The sequence below is a fragment of the Chiloscyllium plagiosum genome, chromosome 35 (genome assembly GCF_004010195.1).
Source record: "Chiloscyllium plagiosum isolate BGI_BamShark_2017 chromosome 35, ASM401019v2, whole genome shotgun sequence".
Taxonomy (NCBI): Eukaryota; Metazoa; Chordata; class Chondrichthyes; order Orectolobiformes; family Hemiscylliidae; genus Chiloscyllium; species Chiloscyllium plagiosum.
This window is the reverse complement of record NC_057744.1, coordinates 37,662,705-37,678,597: the sequence shown is the minus strand read 5'-3', so window position 1 is coordinate 37,678,597 and position 15,893 is coordinate 37,662,705. Positions and strand designations below refer to the sequence as shown.

At 43.2% G+C, this 15,893-nt stretch overlaps 1 protein-coding gene across 6 annotated transcripts in view; it reads left to right on the top strand.

Annotated features, from left to right (window-relative positions):
* arhgap32b (Rho GTPase activating protein 32b) overlaps positions 1 to 15,893 on the top strand; it is a 551,689-nt gene that overhangs the window by 174,491 nt on the left and 361,305 nt on the right. The window lies entirely within an intron of this gene.

Genomic DNA, 15,893 nt, shown 5'->3' with positions numbered 1-15,893 from the left:
AATTAAGCTCATGAGATATTCATTTTACTTCACTTCTCTTTCAACTAAACTTCAGCAAGAGGCAGGAATTGGTATGTTATGTTGAGGAGAAAGTGAGGACTGCAGATGCTGGAGATCAGAGCTGAAAATGTGTTGCTGGAAAAGCGCAGCAGGTCAGGCAGCATCCAAGGAGCACGAGAATCGACGTTTCGGGCATAAGCCCTTCTTCAGGACTCTTCCTCCACCGTCGTGTTGCTATGGTCTGGCGATGGAGGAGTCCAAGGACCTGCATGTCCTTGGTGGAGTGGGAGGTGGAGTTGAATTGTTAAACCACAGGGTGGTTGGGTTGGTTGGTCCGGATTTCCAACGCCCCTCCCCCAAGTCCCTCCTCCCTACCTTTTATCTTAGCCTGCTGGACACACTTTCCTCAATCCTGAAGAAGGGCTTATGTCTGAAACGTTGATTCTCCTGCTCCTTGGATGCTGCCTGACCTGCATGTCATGTTGAGGCCTCATCTAGAATACTGTGTCCAATTCTGGTCGCCAGATTATAGGAAGGATATCATCAAGCTGGAGAGGGTTCAGAAGAGGTTTACCAGGGTGTTGCTGGGTGTGGAATGTTTTAGTTATAAAGAAAGGCTGGATAGGTTGGGACTTTATTCACTGGAGTGTAGGAGTTTCGGAGGTGACCTGATAGAAGTTTATAAAATAATGAAAAGTATAGATACAGTTAATGGTAGTAGTCTTTTACCAAAGATGGTGAATTTCAAGATTAGTAGGCACATTTTTAAGATGAGAGGAGAGAGATTTAATAAAAACATGACTGCTAATTTGTTTACACAGAAAGTGGTTCGTGTGTGGAGTGAACTTCTTGAAGAAGTGATAGATGTGGGTACAATTATGACTTTAAACAGCCATTTAGATGGTTACATGAATAGGAATGTTTTGGAGGGGAATGGGCCAGGTGAGACTAGTTTAGATTGGGATTATGTTTGGCATGCACTTGTTGGACCAAACGGTTGTGGCAGTGTTGTATGACTCTATGACAGTATGTGATTGTAACAAGGTCACCCAGGTGGACCTCATAGAATAGGAGTTCTCTGATTAGGGCTATTAATCTGTTTTAATCATTGTGTCCTAGCTGATAGATCAGCAGGAGTGTCCGACATCCTATTCAATCTGAGCCCTGGCTGATAAATCAGCAGGAGTGTCTGACATTCTGTTCAATCTGAGAGCTGGCCCTGAGGGAGCTACATCATTGTCAAGGACTCCCCACGTGTAAATAAAGGGTAATTTGATGATAGAATACTGGCCTGTGTGGAATTATTTCAGTGATGAAGAGAGAAAAGCACATTCTTGAAGACATTCACTTACAAATATTGTCTTTCAGTTGGAATATGCATTTCTGGCATTATTCCATCATTTGGGAAGCTTGACTCATTTGATCCTGCTGTCAAAGACTGGGCCCAGTATGGGCAAAGAATGCGTTACTTTTTCTGGGCAAATGATATTGGGGCAGATGAAGAGTAATGAGTAATTCTCCTGACAGTTATAGACCCTCAGTTTTTTCAGTTATTAGAAGTCTAACTTTCCCTGAGGCACCAGATATTAAAATAGTTCAAGATTTGACAGATTTAGTTAAGGAATATTATTACGCCAAGCCTTCTCTAATTCTGAGATACTCTCAGTTTTTCTTGGCCATTTGAGAACCAGGAAAATCCAGATTGGCATTTTTGACTAGTTAAGATGATAAGCAGAGGCTTGTGACTTTGGATTAACCCATAATGAGATGCTAAAAGACTGTTTGGTATGTAGGATTAATGATGTGACCATACTAGATGAATCCCAACTTGACTTCAAGCAGGCACAACAACTGGCTTTATCATTGGAAAATGCGACAAAATGGAGCCTATGAGTTGCAGGGTCTTCTGATGGAAGTGGACACCCTCACCAGTACAGCTGAGCTTGGGGAATATCACTTGAATGAAGGACTTCACATATCATGAACAGAGGTCAGCCCAGAGCAAAACCCCAAAAGAAAGCCACCCTCTACCAAATTTTTCTTTGGTGGTACACAGTTGGTGGTACCGGTTAAACTTTTCTTTCGGATCTGTACCAGCAAGCCCTTGTAGTTGCTTCTGGTATGTGGATTCAAGACAGCAAAAGAGTTCCACTCAACCTAATTTGAGTAAGAGAACTCATAGGTCAGTATTTAGAAGTCTATACGTCCTGAAAGGTCCACATATATCTGGTTTGGCCTAGTTAAATTGCTTAGAAACATGCAGAGCCAATCGAAATAAACGTCTGGTTAAACATGAATGGAAGTAGATACCAGTGTGGCTTTCTCAATGATTGCAGGATCAGTCTTTAACAAAATTCGCTCTGGACTCCAACCTTTAAGTTTGTGCAAGACCTCATCCAGACTAAGGGACTATACTGGGGAACTTTTACAAATTAAGGATAGAACTTCAGTTTTGGTCTCTAATGAGAAGCAGCTAGTTCAGTTACCACTGATTGTAGTAAAAGGGCCCAAGTGTGATGGAGCGAAATTGGTTGGGAACGATTCATCCAGATTGGCTCAACATTTTTCGATTAGAAAGTGGCTGCCTGAGTGGAGTCCTATTAAATACCGAGAGATTTTCAAGGAGGCCTAGGGAATGAAAAAGTACCATCAGCAGCTGCCCCCACCTTTGTGCAGTTAGCTGGATGAACCCTAGATTTGGCTACACGTTGTCTGTGCAGGTTCTTTCATGGGCTCAGTATTCTTAATTATGTGGACACCCACTCAACGTGGCTGGATGTGCATAAGGTTCATTTGTCAAACATGGGGACGACGATAGAAGAGTCATGCGCTTCTTTTGCAATACATGGGCTTTCTTGGAAATGTTGTCAAACTTATGCTAATGGGGAGAACATTCCGCACTAGGTTAGATATGATCTTCCTGAACCCGGGGTAGGCTGGTGAAATGGCATCAGGAACGCTAATGGTAGACACGAGACCCTGCTAAGTGAGAGAGACTGTTTACTTCAGCCAGTGAAGTTTGGTGTAAGGAACTACTGGAATGGCTATCCATGGGGAAGCTGCATGGTTGATGTGAGGTGAGGTCGAATAATGTATCAAATTTGGGTAGGTGCAATAGTCCTGAACAACCTCGTGAGCCATATGAAAGTTGCAAATTTGCAATTGGCGTGAGAGCAGAATGTGCCTGGCTCCTCGACAGCCTTTCCAACTGTTCCGGAATCCACAGGTTCTCCGTCTCTGCATTGAAGATGCCTCGGAAGATGGACATGGCGGGCATCACCACTTTGACACCTTTGCTGCCTGAAGAAGAGAATGAATTGCTTCCAAGACGCTCCAGGTGCAAAAGGTGATTGGTTCAAGGAATTTTTGTTGTAGTGTTTCAGTACAGTATTTAAAAATAAGACCAATGTCAGTTTTCCATTTTAAAACCCGTACCAAAAGTTCATTTGCCCTTTCTGTTTGCAGTGATCCAATGATAGTTTGCCTTAAATTGCAGGGAAGTCATTCTGGAAAGAATTATAGCATGTGCAGCAAATATATCCTCATGGAACAGTAAATTATTATTGTTGGCTCTGAACACTGACAGAGAATATCATGAGTTCAATGATGTTGCAGACTTCCAGGGTTGTGGGGACTGACCTATTGGACATGCTTACAATCATGCGATTCCCAGAAGCAGGAATATTTGGAATCTGCTAAATTTCAGTTCAGGTTATTAGGCTTGCAGGAAACACCTTTTGCATGCTTCTCAACATTGTTGTGCTTAGTATGTTAGGAAGGGTGACCACCCGGAAAAGGAGATGACTGCTCCTTTTATATATGTATAATCTGGCTTTTTTTGAGTTCAGCTAATGCTTTTGATTTTTGCTGTTGGTTTTTGAGGCGAAGATCCTGTGTTCAGTGTCCTTGGTAGTTTGTATATGGGTCAGCCTAACTACAAGAAGAAAGTGAGGACTGCAGATGCTACAGTTCTGCACATCATGGAGCCTCATTCTGCAATAAATAAAACTAAGCATTGCAGTTTGGTCATGTAGATCTAGAGCAAAACCTGTCCCAGTTTTCCAGGCATCTTGAGCTAACCTGCATTTCACAATCCTTGCTGACTTAGCCTACTCGCCACCTTTCCGTTTAGATGTTCAATGACAATGAGTGGCAGTGCTGGTTATTTGTTTTTAAGCAGTGTACTGAGAGAGATATTGCTGTGATTTGAATGCTGCATTTATCACTCTAAAATGGAAGTTCGTAAATACAAGTACTTTTGAACATTTGGAATACAGGCTTAGTACAGCATTACAGTCTTAAGCCCCCAAACAAATGGATTGAGACTGAGGTCAGTGAAGATTATGTAATTGACTAGCATTTCACACTTTTCAGCATTTGCTATTAAACGATCAGTGCTCCAAGTTTCAGTAATGCCAACTCTTTAATATTTTTGTATTCAAGAAACCAACAGTGTGTATATTGGAGATCATTATTTGCTGACTTCCCATGTTCACATTATGAGCTGAACGACTTTTCATTTTAAGAACCTTGCAGTCTTTGGAGATGGCACAGTAATTTCAAATAGGAGGTGCTGTATTTGGCATAATGTGATATGATTGATATTGGAGAACAAGCGATTAGTTGCCATACAGTTACCATGGCAAGAATTGTCAGAGATTAAATACTCATTCCGTAAATGGAGTGATCGAACTTTAGAGCTGTACAGTTATCTTGTCTCACTGTATTAGATGCAGCCAGCTGGTAGTCACAAATGCAGGAACCTGACTCTTAACATGCATAACTGGATGTATATGCTTTCAGTCACATTTAACTCCTCGTACAGATCATATCTGAGACGAATTATAGTTAGTGTATGTTATGTTAGTATAGTGCCATTTGAAGAGACATGTTGCATGAGCACTGGTGAGTCCAGGTTGTGGGCTTGGTCAGACTTGTATTGAGCATTTACAGAGTGAGTGAGCATGAGAAAAAAGAAGAGGAATTCTATTATTCGTTCACTGCTGTGTCCTAAAATTAGACCAGCAGGGTCAGACGGCATCCATGGAGAGAAAGCAAGCTAACATTTTAAGTCTAGCTGACTCTCCCTCACAGGAGAAAGTGAGGGCTGCAGATGCTGGAGATCAGAGCTGAAAATGTGTTGCTGGAAAAGCGCAGCAGGTCAGGCAGCATCCAAGGAACAGGAGAATCGACGTTTCGGGCATGAGCCCTTCTTCAGGAATGAGGAAAGTGTGTCCAGCAGGCTAAGATAAAAGGTAGGGAGGAGAGACTTGGGGGAGGGGCTTTGGAAATGCGATAGGTGGAGGGAGGTCAAGGTGAGGGTGACAGGCCGGAGTGGGGTGGGGGCGGAGAGGTCAGGAAGATGATTGCAGATTAGGAAGGCGGTGCTGACCTCCCTCCACCTATCGTATTTCCAAAGCACCTCCCCCAAGCCCCTCGTCCCTACCTTTTATCTTAGCCTGCTGGACACACTTTCCTCATTCCTGAAGAAGGGCTTATGCCCGAAACATCGATTCTCCTGTTCCTTGGATGCTGCCTGACCTGCTGCGCTTTTCCAGCAACACATTTTCGACACTCCCGCACACTTCACTTAAGCTCTGATAAAGAATCATCCAGACTCTGTTAGCTTGTCCACTTTCCATGGATGCTGTCTGACCCGCTGTGTTCTCCACCATTTGTTGTTTTCAGTACAGATTACAGAATCTGCAGTAATTTGCTCCTACTTAGAAAATTTGAACTTTAAGTTGGAAGCAATCCAGAGCACCTGGCTCACGATTTGGGAGCTCTGGCACAGAGGTAAGGAAAGGAAGAAGATTTAAAAATTAGTCAAAGGCATTACAATTCAGCTGGGTGCAAACCTGAGGCAATAATATCAAATTTTAAGAAAGTTTTAAATATAGAAATGACCTGGTTGTGCACCCCAAATTAAAAACAAAATGGCAGGCCAATTTACTGCCATTGAACCCTTTGAAAGCCGTTCAGCAGGTCTACACCGAAGGATTAAATACTATATTGCAGATGAATATGTTTAACCCATGCTCCTTAGTACTATAGGTAGTAAGACTTTTAATTTACTTAGAAGCCTTGTCTAGCCAGACAGAGCTGGAAACACAACACACCAGGAGTTAATTAGTATTTTGGAGGACAACTATGGCCCAAAACCTGTACTAATTGCGGAGAGGTTCACAAAAGCAAATAACTAGGAACTGGTAGGCCACAAGAAAGATATGGATGCTGCTGGTGCCTTTTGCGCCCCAATGAGGAATTTGAATTGAATGTCCTGAAAGTTCAGGGCAAAATGCATACATTCTGGGTTACACCTAAATTTAATGGGAAGCCCATGGTGATAGTGCAGCTGTGGGACTAGGTCGCTGAACTACCCTTTCATATTATGAAAGGAAATGTATCCATATGTGGGTGTTTGTGGCTACAGAAACTAAAATTGAATTGTGGGGAGCCATGAACAAATTGGTCGACTCTAAGCTAATCTAGAAGATAACTGAAATAAGTACAGTGGTGCCAGCAAAGACACCCTTGGAGAAAGGAAGGAGAGAGTCCAAGTTAAACTCCAATTGAAGTCAAATAGTCAACCACAACGTCTGAAGGGACGCTCTTAAGAAATGGATTGTCTACACAATGAGGCCGTCCACTGGGAGGAATCTAAATCTTAAATCTTGATCTTGGTCTTAGTGATGGAGCCCTGACTGTGACCAAGCATTCTTTGCTGTCAGATAGGCACACCAGAGGGTAGACGTCTTGGTTCACTTTGATCGTAAGTTATCCTTGCAATTGGCATGTGATGCCTTACCCTGTGGAATTATGACAGTGCTGTTGTATAGGAGAAAGTGAGGACTGCAGATGCTGGAGATCAGAGCTGAAAATGTGTTGCTGGAAAAGCGCAGCAGGTCAGGCAGCATCCAAGGAACAGGAGAATCGACGTTTCGGGCATAAGCCCTTCTTCTGGATTCCTGAAGAAGGGCTTATGCCCGAAACGTCGATTCTCCTGTTCCTTGGATGCTGCCTGACCTGCTGCGCTTTTCCAGCAATGCATTTTCAGTGCTGTTGCATACCCAATGGAGAAGAGAGACCAATTGTAATCTTTTCATGTACTGTCACTAATGAGAAGATGAGATATGCCCAATTGGCAAAGGAAGCCCTCAAAAACAGAAATTGCTGGAAAACCTCAGGTCTGGGCAGCATCAGTGGAGAGGACGTTTCAGGTCCAGTGACCCTTCCTCAGATTGTAGCTGGGAAAAGGTTGGTACATATGCTAAAGAAATGATAGGGTGGGGGGAAAAGAGTAAGCGCAAGGTGGAGATAGGGCCCAAAAATGTCAGCTCAGATTGACGGTAGCCGACGACTCTGTGTGAGGGATTTCATATCCCTTATAATCATTGCTATTATGTTGCCTCTGGCAGTGTGAGCAGAAATCACTAAGTTTCTTGTGTTATGACCACCATCTTGTTGATATTATTGTCACTAGAGTATGCTATATAAGCAGGATATTCAATGCTCTGTGATTACGAGTTTATAGAAGTATTCTATGAAGTTTGTATTCTCTGCAGAATTTCTGAAGTATTTTAAAATCTTTATGTTCACTCCTGATTTTTCCTATTTGCATGTTGGAGTTAACGAAATTGGCTAAGTCGGTAAAAACAATGACAGCAGATGTTGGAAACCAGATTCTGGATTAGAGTGGTGCTGGAAAAGCACAGCAGTTCAGACAGCATCCAAGGAGCAGGAAAATCAACGTTTTGGGTAAAAGTCCTTCATCAGCTGTGCTTTTCCAGCACTACTGTAATCCAGAAATTGGCTAAGTAGTCATGCAGTTGAAACTTTATTGCTGGAACAGCACAGCAGGTCAGGCAGCATCCAGGGAACAGGAGATTCGACGTTTCGGGCACAGGCCCTTCTTCAGTCATGCACTCATGTCTTCAAAAGCTTTTGGCTTAACGCCCATACTATTAAGATTTTGGCTGAAAATATATTGCAGTACTAAGGAATTGCTGTCCTGTTGGTGATGTCAAGTTAATCAAAGATGTTAAATTCTCTGAAATAGGTAACAGCATTTTGTTTATTTTCATACCATGGGCACTCCATGAAAAAGAGCATGTAAGGTTTCCCTCTGTCTGCTGACCAATATTTATTCCTCAAACAAGGTTATTGAAACAGGCATTTGCTTAGTATTATGTTGTTATTGGGAGCTTCGACAAATTGGTGATTACTCTTCAGAAGTGCTTAATTGACTCTAAAGCATTTTGGGATGTCCTAAGATGCTATGTAATTTTTTTCTTAGCTGATTTTGGCAATCCATATGGCATTGAATGTATCAGTATTCTAATTCCAAAGCTTTCACATCTTACACAGTCCATGCTGGATAGGTGAAATATATAGTTTAGTATATGGATTAATGCTACTGACTGAGCCCTCTGTGAACTGGAGTTTCAGAAGCTGTCACTCCAGTCTTTGCTAATGTTGCCTTTAATTTCTCTGATATAGTATAGGGCAACCCCTGTATCCATGGAATCACTTTCTACAGTTTCAGTTACCCGTGTTTACCGTACCCAAATGTATTATTAGTAACCTTCTGGAACTAGGGGCGGGGGCTGTTGGGAAGGTAAATTTCCCATTTAAATGAATGGGTCTGCTCCTGTCCGCAGTTTCAGGTTTCCGAGGTAGGTTTAAGAATGTATCCTCTGAGGGTACGGGGGTGGGGGGGACTACTGTGGTTAAAGTGCTAACACGTTGCGAATTGTTCTTTGTCAGTTGGCAAGCACCTTTCAGTGTTGCAGTCTTCTTTTCAAAAATGTCTTTCCTCAGTTTTTTTAATACGCAGTTTTGGTGTACATATTTTGAATGTCAAAGAATCTCTGCTTTTCCTCTGCCTGCCCACACTGAAAACTAACATAGAGTATTGAATATAGTACAGGGACAGGCCTTTGGCCCACTGTCTTTGTGGTGACCATGATGCCATTCTCAACTAATTCCATCTGCCTGCACATGATCTGTATCTTGTATTTCCCTGCCTGTTTGTGTGTTTGTGTGTCCTGAAGAAGGGCCTGTGCCCGAAACGTCGAATCTCCTGTTCCCTGGATGCTGCCTGACCTGCTGTGCTGTTCCAGCAATAAAGTTTCAACTTTGATCTCCAGCATCTGCAGACCTCACTTTCTCCTCTCCTGTGTGTTTGTCAAAACACCCTTTGAACATTGCTATCTTATCTGCTTCTACCACCGCACCTGATTGCAGTATCCAAATTATCCACCTTATTCATGGCTGTCATAAAGTTACATACTTCTATCAGGTTGCCCCTTCTAATGCTCTAACACAATCTCTAACCTCTCCTTATAGCTAATGCACTCCAATCCACGCAATGTCCTGGTTAACCTCTTTTACACCCTTTCCAAAACCTCCATATTGTTCCTACAGTGTGGCAACCAGAACTGCACAAAAGTGGCATAACTAAAATTTTATGCAGCTGCAACATGACTTGCCAACTTTTAATATTCAGCACCCCAACCTATGAAGACGAGCATGCAACACAACTTCTTTACCACCTTATCCACTTATGTTGCCACTTTCCGGGAGCAGTGGGTTTGCACCCCAAGATCACTGTTATATTAGTGCTCAGTGCCATTTACTGTATGCTTTGCTCTTGCAGTTGACCTCCCATTATGCATCACACTTGTTTGGATTAAACTCCATTGGCCATTTCTTTGCCCAACCTTTCAACTGATTTATATCCTGCTGTATCTTTTGGTCTGAAAATGTGTTGCTGGAAAAGCGCAGCAGGTCAGGCAGCATCCAGGGAACAGGAGAATCGACGTTTCGGGCATAAGCCCTTCTTCAGCCCTGATTTCCAGCAACACTTTTTCAGCTCTGATCTCCAGCATCTGCAGACCTCACTTTCTCCTATATCTTTTGGTCACTTTCCTTGCTATTCGCAAAACCACAAATTTTTATCATCTGCAAATTTATTAATCAAATCATCTATCTTTTCATCCTAATCATTTATATATGGAAAAAAAACAGAACTCTCAGCACTAATCCTTGTGAGACACAATGTTGCAACTATATAAAACTTCAGTTGGGTTGTATTTGAAGTATTTTGTGCAGTTCTGTTTGCCACGCTGTAGGAGGTAGTGCAGGCTTTGGAGAGAGTTCAAAAGAGGTTTAACAACATCTTGCCTGGATTGAAGTGTATTAGCTATAAGGTGAGGTTGGACAAACTTGGATAGCTTTTTCTAGAGTTGCAGAGGCTGAGTGGGCAACCTGTTAGAAGTATTCTGTATAAAATTAAAAGGCATGGATAAGGTGGATCGTCAGAATCTTTTTCCCAATGTGGAAATGCCACACGTGAGGGGACATAGGTTTAGGGTGAGAGAGGGGAAAGTTTAAAAAAGGTGTGCAAGACCAGTTTATTTTTACACAGGGTGGTAGGTATTTGAACACACTGCGAGGGGCACTAAGATTAGATTACTTAGTGTGTAAACAGGCCCTTTGGCCCAACAAGTCCACACCGACCCACCGAAGTGCAACCCACCCAGACTCATTCCCCTACATTTACCACTTCACCTAACACTACGGGCAATTTAGCATGGCCAATTTACCTAACCTGCCCATTTTTGGATTGTGGGAGGAAACCTACGCAGACGTGGGGAGAATGTGCAAACTCCACACGGAGAGTCGCCTGAGGGGGGAATTGAACCCAGGTCTCTGGTGCTGTGAGGCAGCAGTGCTGACCACTGTGCCACCGTGCCGCCTAGTGGACGTAGATGAGATAGCAAAGTTTAAAAGGCATTTACATAAACAGATGGGAATAGAGTGATACGGACCATGTTGCAGGCAGATGGGATTAGTTTAAAATGGCATTGTCATCAATGCAAACATGTAGGGCTGAAGGGCCTGTTTGTGTGCTATATTGTTCTATGTTCTGTAACACCACTGCTCACAGACGTCCAGACAGAAAAACACTCCACAACTAGCCTCTGTCTTCTAACAAGCTAATTTTGTATCCAAATTACCAACTCACCTTGGATCCCATGTAACTTCTGGACTAGCCTACCATGAGGGACCTAATCAAATACTTTAGTAAAATCGATGTAGGCAATATTCACTGCCCTACCCTTACCAATCGTCTTCCTCACTTCCTCAAAAGCCTCAATCGAATTTGAGACAAGACCCTCCCCTGACAAAACCATGCTGAAAATTCCTAACAAATCCATTATTTCCAAATGTACTGAGAATCTTCTGCAATAATTTCTCATTGGCCTGTAATTTCCTGGATTATCCCTGTCACGCTTCTTAAACAAATATATTATCTGTTCACAAAAAACAGAAATTGCTGGTGAAACTCAGTCAATCTAAAATGGAGGACGGGAAAAAAATTCCTGCTGTAAGAGCTGTTCCTTTTTTGAAATATTTCATGTGTTGGAGGCGATCTCCTCGGATTCCAGGAGTAGCAATTACTGTTTTATATGTTGTTGCATTGGTTTGGAACTTTAGAGAGAAAAGTCAAAACAACGGCACTTTTTAAAAGGGAGAAAGGCAGACAATAGGAAGCACCTGGACAGTGAAGTTGGGGGGGTGGGGGGAGAGGGAGAGAGAGAGAAGGAAACCCACAGTTGAAGTGACAGTTAGAGACAATGAGTTTACAAGAGCAAGGGGGTGTAATGGATGGCAGTTACAGGAAGCTGCAGATACAGTCAGATAGATGGGTTAACTCCAGGAAAGATAATAGATGTAGGCAGGTAGTGCAGGAGTCTTCTGTGGCTATCGTCATTACAAACAAGTATGCTAATTTGGAAAATTTAGGGGGTGACGGGCTCTCGGGACAAGAGCATGAACAGCCAAGTTTCTAATGTCAAGACAGACTGTAATGTAATGAGGGGGTACGTCAGGTTCCAAACTATCGTTGGGGTTGACTCTCTAATCAGAGGAGAAAGTGAGGTCTGCAGATGCTGGAGATCAGAGATGGAAATGTGTTGCTGGAAAAGCGCAGCAGGTCAGGCAGCATTCAGGAAGAAGGGCTAATGCCCGAAACGTCGATTCTCCTGTTCCCTAGATGCTGCCTGACCTGCTGCGCTTTTCCAGCAACACATTTCCATCTCTAGTCAGAGGCACAGGCAGATGTATCTGCAGCCAGCAGCGAAAGCTCAGAATGGTGTGTTGCCTCCCTGGTGCCTCCCCACGATCAAGCATGTCTCAGAGAGGGTGCATAATATTCTCAAAAGTGAGAGGGACCAGCAGGCGGTTATTGTACACATTGAAACCAATGACATAGGAAGGGAAGAGGATGAGATTCTGAAGGGAGAATATAGAAAGTTCGGCAGGAATTTAAAAAGGAGGACCTCTGAGGTAGTAATATCAGGATTACTCACGGTGTTACGAGCTAGTGAGGGTAGGTATAGGAGGATAGAGCAGATGAATTTGTGGCTAAGGAGCTGGTGCATGGCAGAAGGGTTCACATTTTTGGATCATTGGAATTTCTTCTGAGGTAGAAGTGACCTGTGCAAAAGGATGGATTGCACCTGAATTGGAAGGGAACTAACGCACTGGAGAAGACATTTGCTAGAGCTGTTTGAGTGGATTTAAACTAGTAAGGTTGGGTGGGTGGGACCCAGGGTGATAGAGATCAGTCTGAGACTGGTACAGTTAAGAAAAGGAGCGAGTCAAACAGTCAGGGCAGGAAGAAACAAAGCAGAGAACAAGGTAAGGCTGATAAATTAAACTGCATTTACTTCAGTGCAAGAGGCCTAACTGGGAAGGCAGATGAACTCAGTGCATGGTCAGGAACATGGGACTGGGATATCATAGCAGTTGCAGAAATGTGGTTCAGGGATGGGTAGGACTGGCAGCTTAATGTTCCAGGATACAAATGCTATAGGAAAGATAGAAAGAGGGGCAAGAGAGGAGGGAGTGTGGCATTTTTGGTAAGGGATAGCATTACTTCTGTACTGAGGGAGGATATTCCTGGCAATACATCAGGAAAGTTATTTGGGTGGAAGTGAAAAAGAAGAAAGGGATATCACGCTACTGGGATTATATTATACAGCTCTCCAATAGTCAGTAGGAAGTTGAAAAACAAATTTGTAAGGAGATTTCAGTTATCTGTAAGAATAATACAGTGGTTATGGTAGGGGATTTTAACTTTCCAAACATCGACTGGGACTGCCATAGTGTTGAGGATATAGATGGAGAGGAATTTGTTACTTGTGTGTAAGAAAATTTCCTGATTCAGTATGTGGATGTTCCTACTAGAGAAGGTGCAAACCTTGACCTATTCTTGGGAAGGGCAGGTGACTAAGGTGTCAGTGGGGGAGCACTTTGGGGCCAGCAACCATAATTCTATTAGTTTTAAAATAGTGATGGAAAAGGATAGACTGGATCTCAGAGTTGAAGTTCTGAATTGAAGGCTAATTTTGACAGTATTCGGCAAAAAACCTTCAGAAGCTGACTGGGGTCGGATGTTCGCAGGTAAAGGGACGGCTGGAAAATGGGAAACCTTCAGAAATGAGACAACGAAAGTCCAGAGACAGTATATTCCTGTCAGGGTGAAACGTTAGGGTAGTAGGTGTAGGAAATGCTGGTTGACTACAGAAATTGAGGTTTTGGTTAAGAAAAAGAAGGAAGCATATATCAGGTATAGACAGGATAGATCGAGTGAATCCTTGGAGTATAAAGGCAGTATTTTTAAGGGGAAATCAGGAGGGCAGAAAAGGGCATGAGAAAGTTTGTTGTGGTTCTGTTCGCCGAGCTGGAAATTTTTGTTGCAAACGTTTCGTCCCCTGTCTTGGTGACATCCTCAGTGCTTGGGAGCCTCCTGTGAAGCGCTTCTGTGGTGTTTCCTCCGGCATTTATAGTGGCCTGTCCCTGCCGCTTCCGGTTGTCAGTTTCAGCTGTCCGCTGTAGTGGCCGGTATATTGGCCAAGCACTGAGGATGTCACCTAGACAGGGGACAAAACGTTTGCAACAAAAATTTCCAGCTCGGCGAACAGAACCACAACAACGAGCACCCGAGCTACAAATCTTCACCCAAACTTTGAATGAGAGAGTTTTGGAAAATAGGGTTAAGGATTATCCAAAAGGTTTTTACAAATATATTAAGGACAAAAGGGTAACTAGGGAGAAAGTAAGGCCCCTCACCGATCAGCAAAGCAGTGTTTGTGTGGAGCCGAAGGAGACGGAGGAGATATGAAACAGTATCTTGCATCAATTTTTACTGTGGAGAAGGACATGAAAGATATAGAATGTGGGGAAATAGATGGTGACATCTTGAAAAATGTCCATATTACAGGTACTGCATGTCTTGAAACACATAAAAGTGGATAAATCCCCAGGCCCTGATCAGGTGTACCCTAGGACTCTGGGAAGCTAGGGCCCCTTGGTGAAATATTTGTGTCATTGATAGTCACAGGTGAGGTGCAGGAAGACTGGAGGTTGGCTAATGTGGTGCCACTATTTAAGAAATGTGACAAGGAAAAGGCAAGGAACTATAGACTGATGACCCTGACATCGGTGGTAGGCAGGTTGTTGCAGGGAATCTGAGGGCCAGGATGTACATTTATTTGGAAAGGCAAGGACTGATTAGGGATTGTCAGCATGGTTTTGTGCATGGGAAATCATATCTCACGGACTTAGTTGAGTTTTTGAAGATGTCAGAGGATTGATGAGGGCAGAGCAGTGGACGTGATCTATGTGAATCTTAGTAAGGCGTTCGACAAGGTTCCCCTGGAAGATTGGTTAGCAAGGTTAGGTCGCATGGAATACCGGGAGAACTAGCCATTTGGATACAGAACACTAACAACAGTGCTTCATTGGAGGATTACTTATGATGTTACCTAGTATGGTGATGAAACATCTGAAAACGAACCTTCCAGCTCAACGAGCAAACTTAAATCCAGAACCTCAACCCGAGCTACAAATCTTCTCAAAACACTCTAGCAGAACTGGCTCAAAGGCAGAAGACTGACTGTGGTGATGGAGGTTTGCTTTTCAGACTGGAGGCCTGTGACCAGCAGTGTGCCACAAGGATCGTTGCTAGGTTCGCTACTTTTTGTCAAAATTAGATAAATGATTTTGATGTGAACATTGGAGGTATCGTTAGTAAGTTTGCAGATGGCAGCAAAATTGAAGGTGTAGTGGACAGCGAAGAGGGTTACCTCAGAGTACAAGGGGATCTTGATCAAATGGGCCAATGGGCTGTGGTGTGGCAGATGGAGTTTAATTTATATAAATGTGAGGTGCTGCATTTTGAGAAAGCAAATCTTAGCAGGACTTATACACTTAATGGTAACGAATTGTTGCTGAACAAAGAGACCTTGGAGTGCAGGTTCATAGTTCCTTGAAAGTAGTCACAGGTAGATAGGATAGTGAAGGCATTTGATATGCTTTCCTTTATTGGTCAGAGTATTGAGTATAGGAGTTGTGAGGTCATGTTGCACCTGTACAGGACATTGATTAGACCACTGTTGGAATATTGCATGCAATTCTGGTCTCCTTCCTATTGGAAAGATGCTGTGAAACTTGAAAGGGTTCAGAAACGGTTTACAAGGATGTTGCCAGGGTTGGACGATTTGAGCTATAGGGAGAGGCTGAATAGACTTAGGGCTGTTTTCGCTGGAGCGTCGGAGGCTGAGGGGTGACCTTACAGAGGATTATAAAATCATGAGGGGAATGGATAGGATAAATAGACAAAGTCTTTTCCCTGGGGTGGGAGAGTCCAGAACTAAAGGGCATAGTTTTAGGGCGAGAGGAGAAAAAAGAGCTTAGCACATCAGTGCAAAAGATAAGGCTGATGCTTTTGCAGCAGTCTTAAGCCAGAAGTGCCATGTGGGTGATACATCTTGGCATCCTCCAGTTGTTGCCAGCATTACAGATACCAGTCTTCAGCCAAT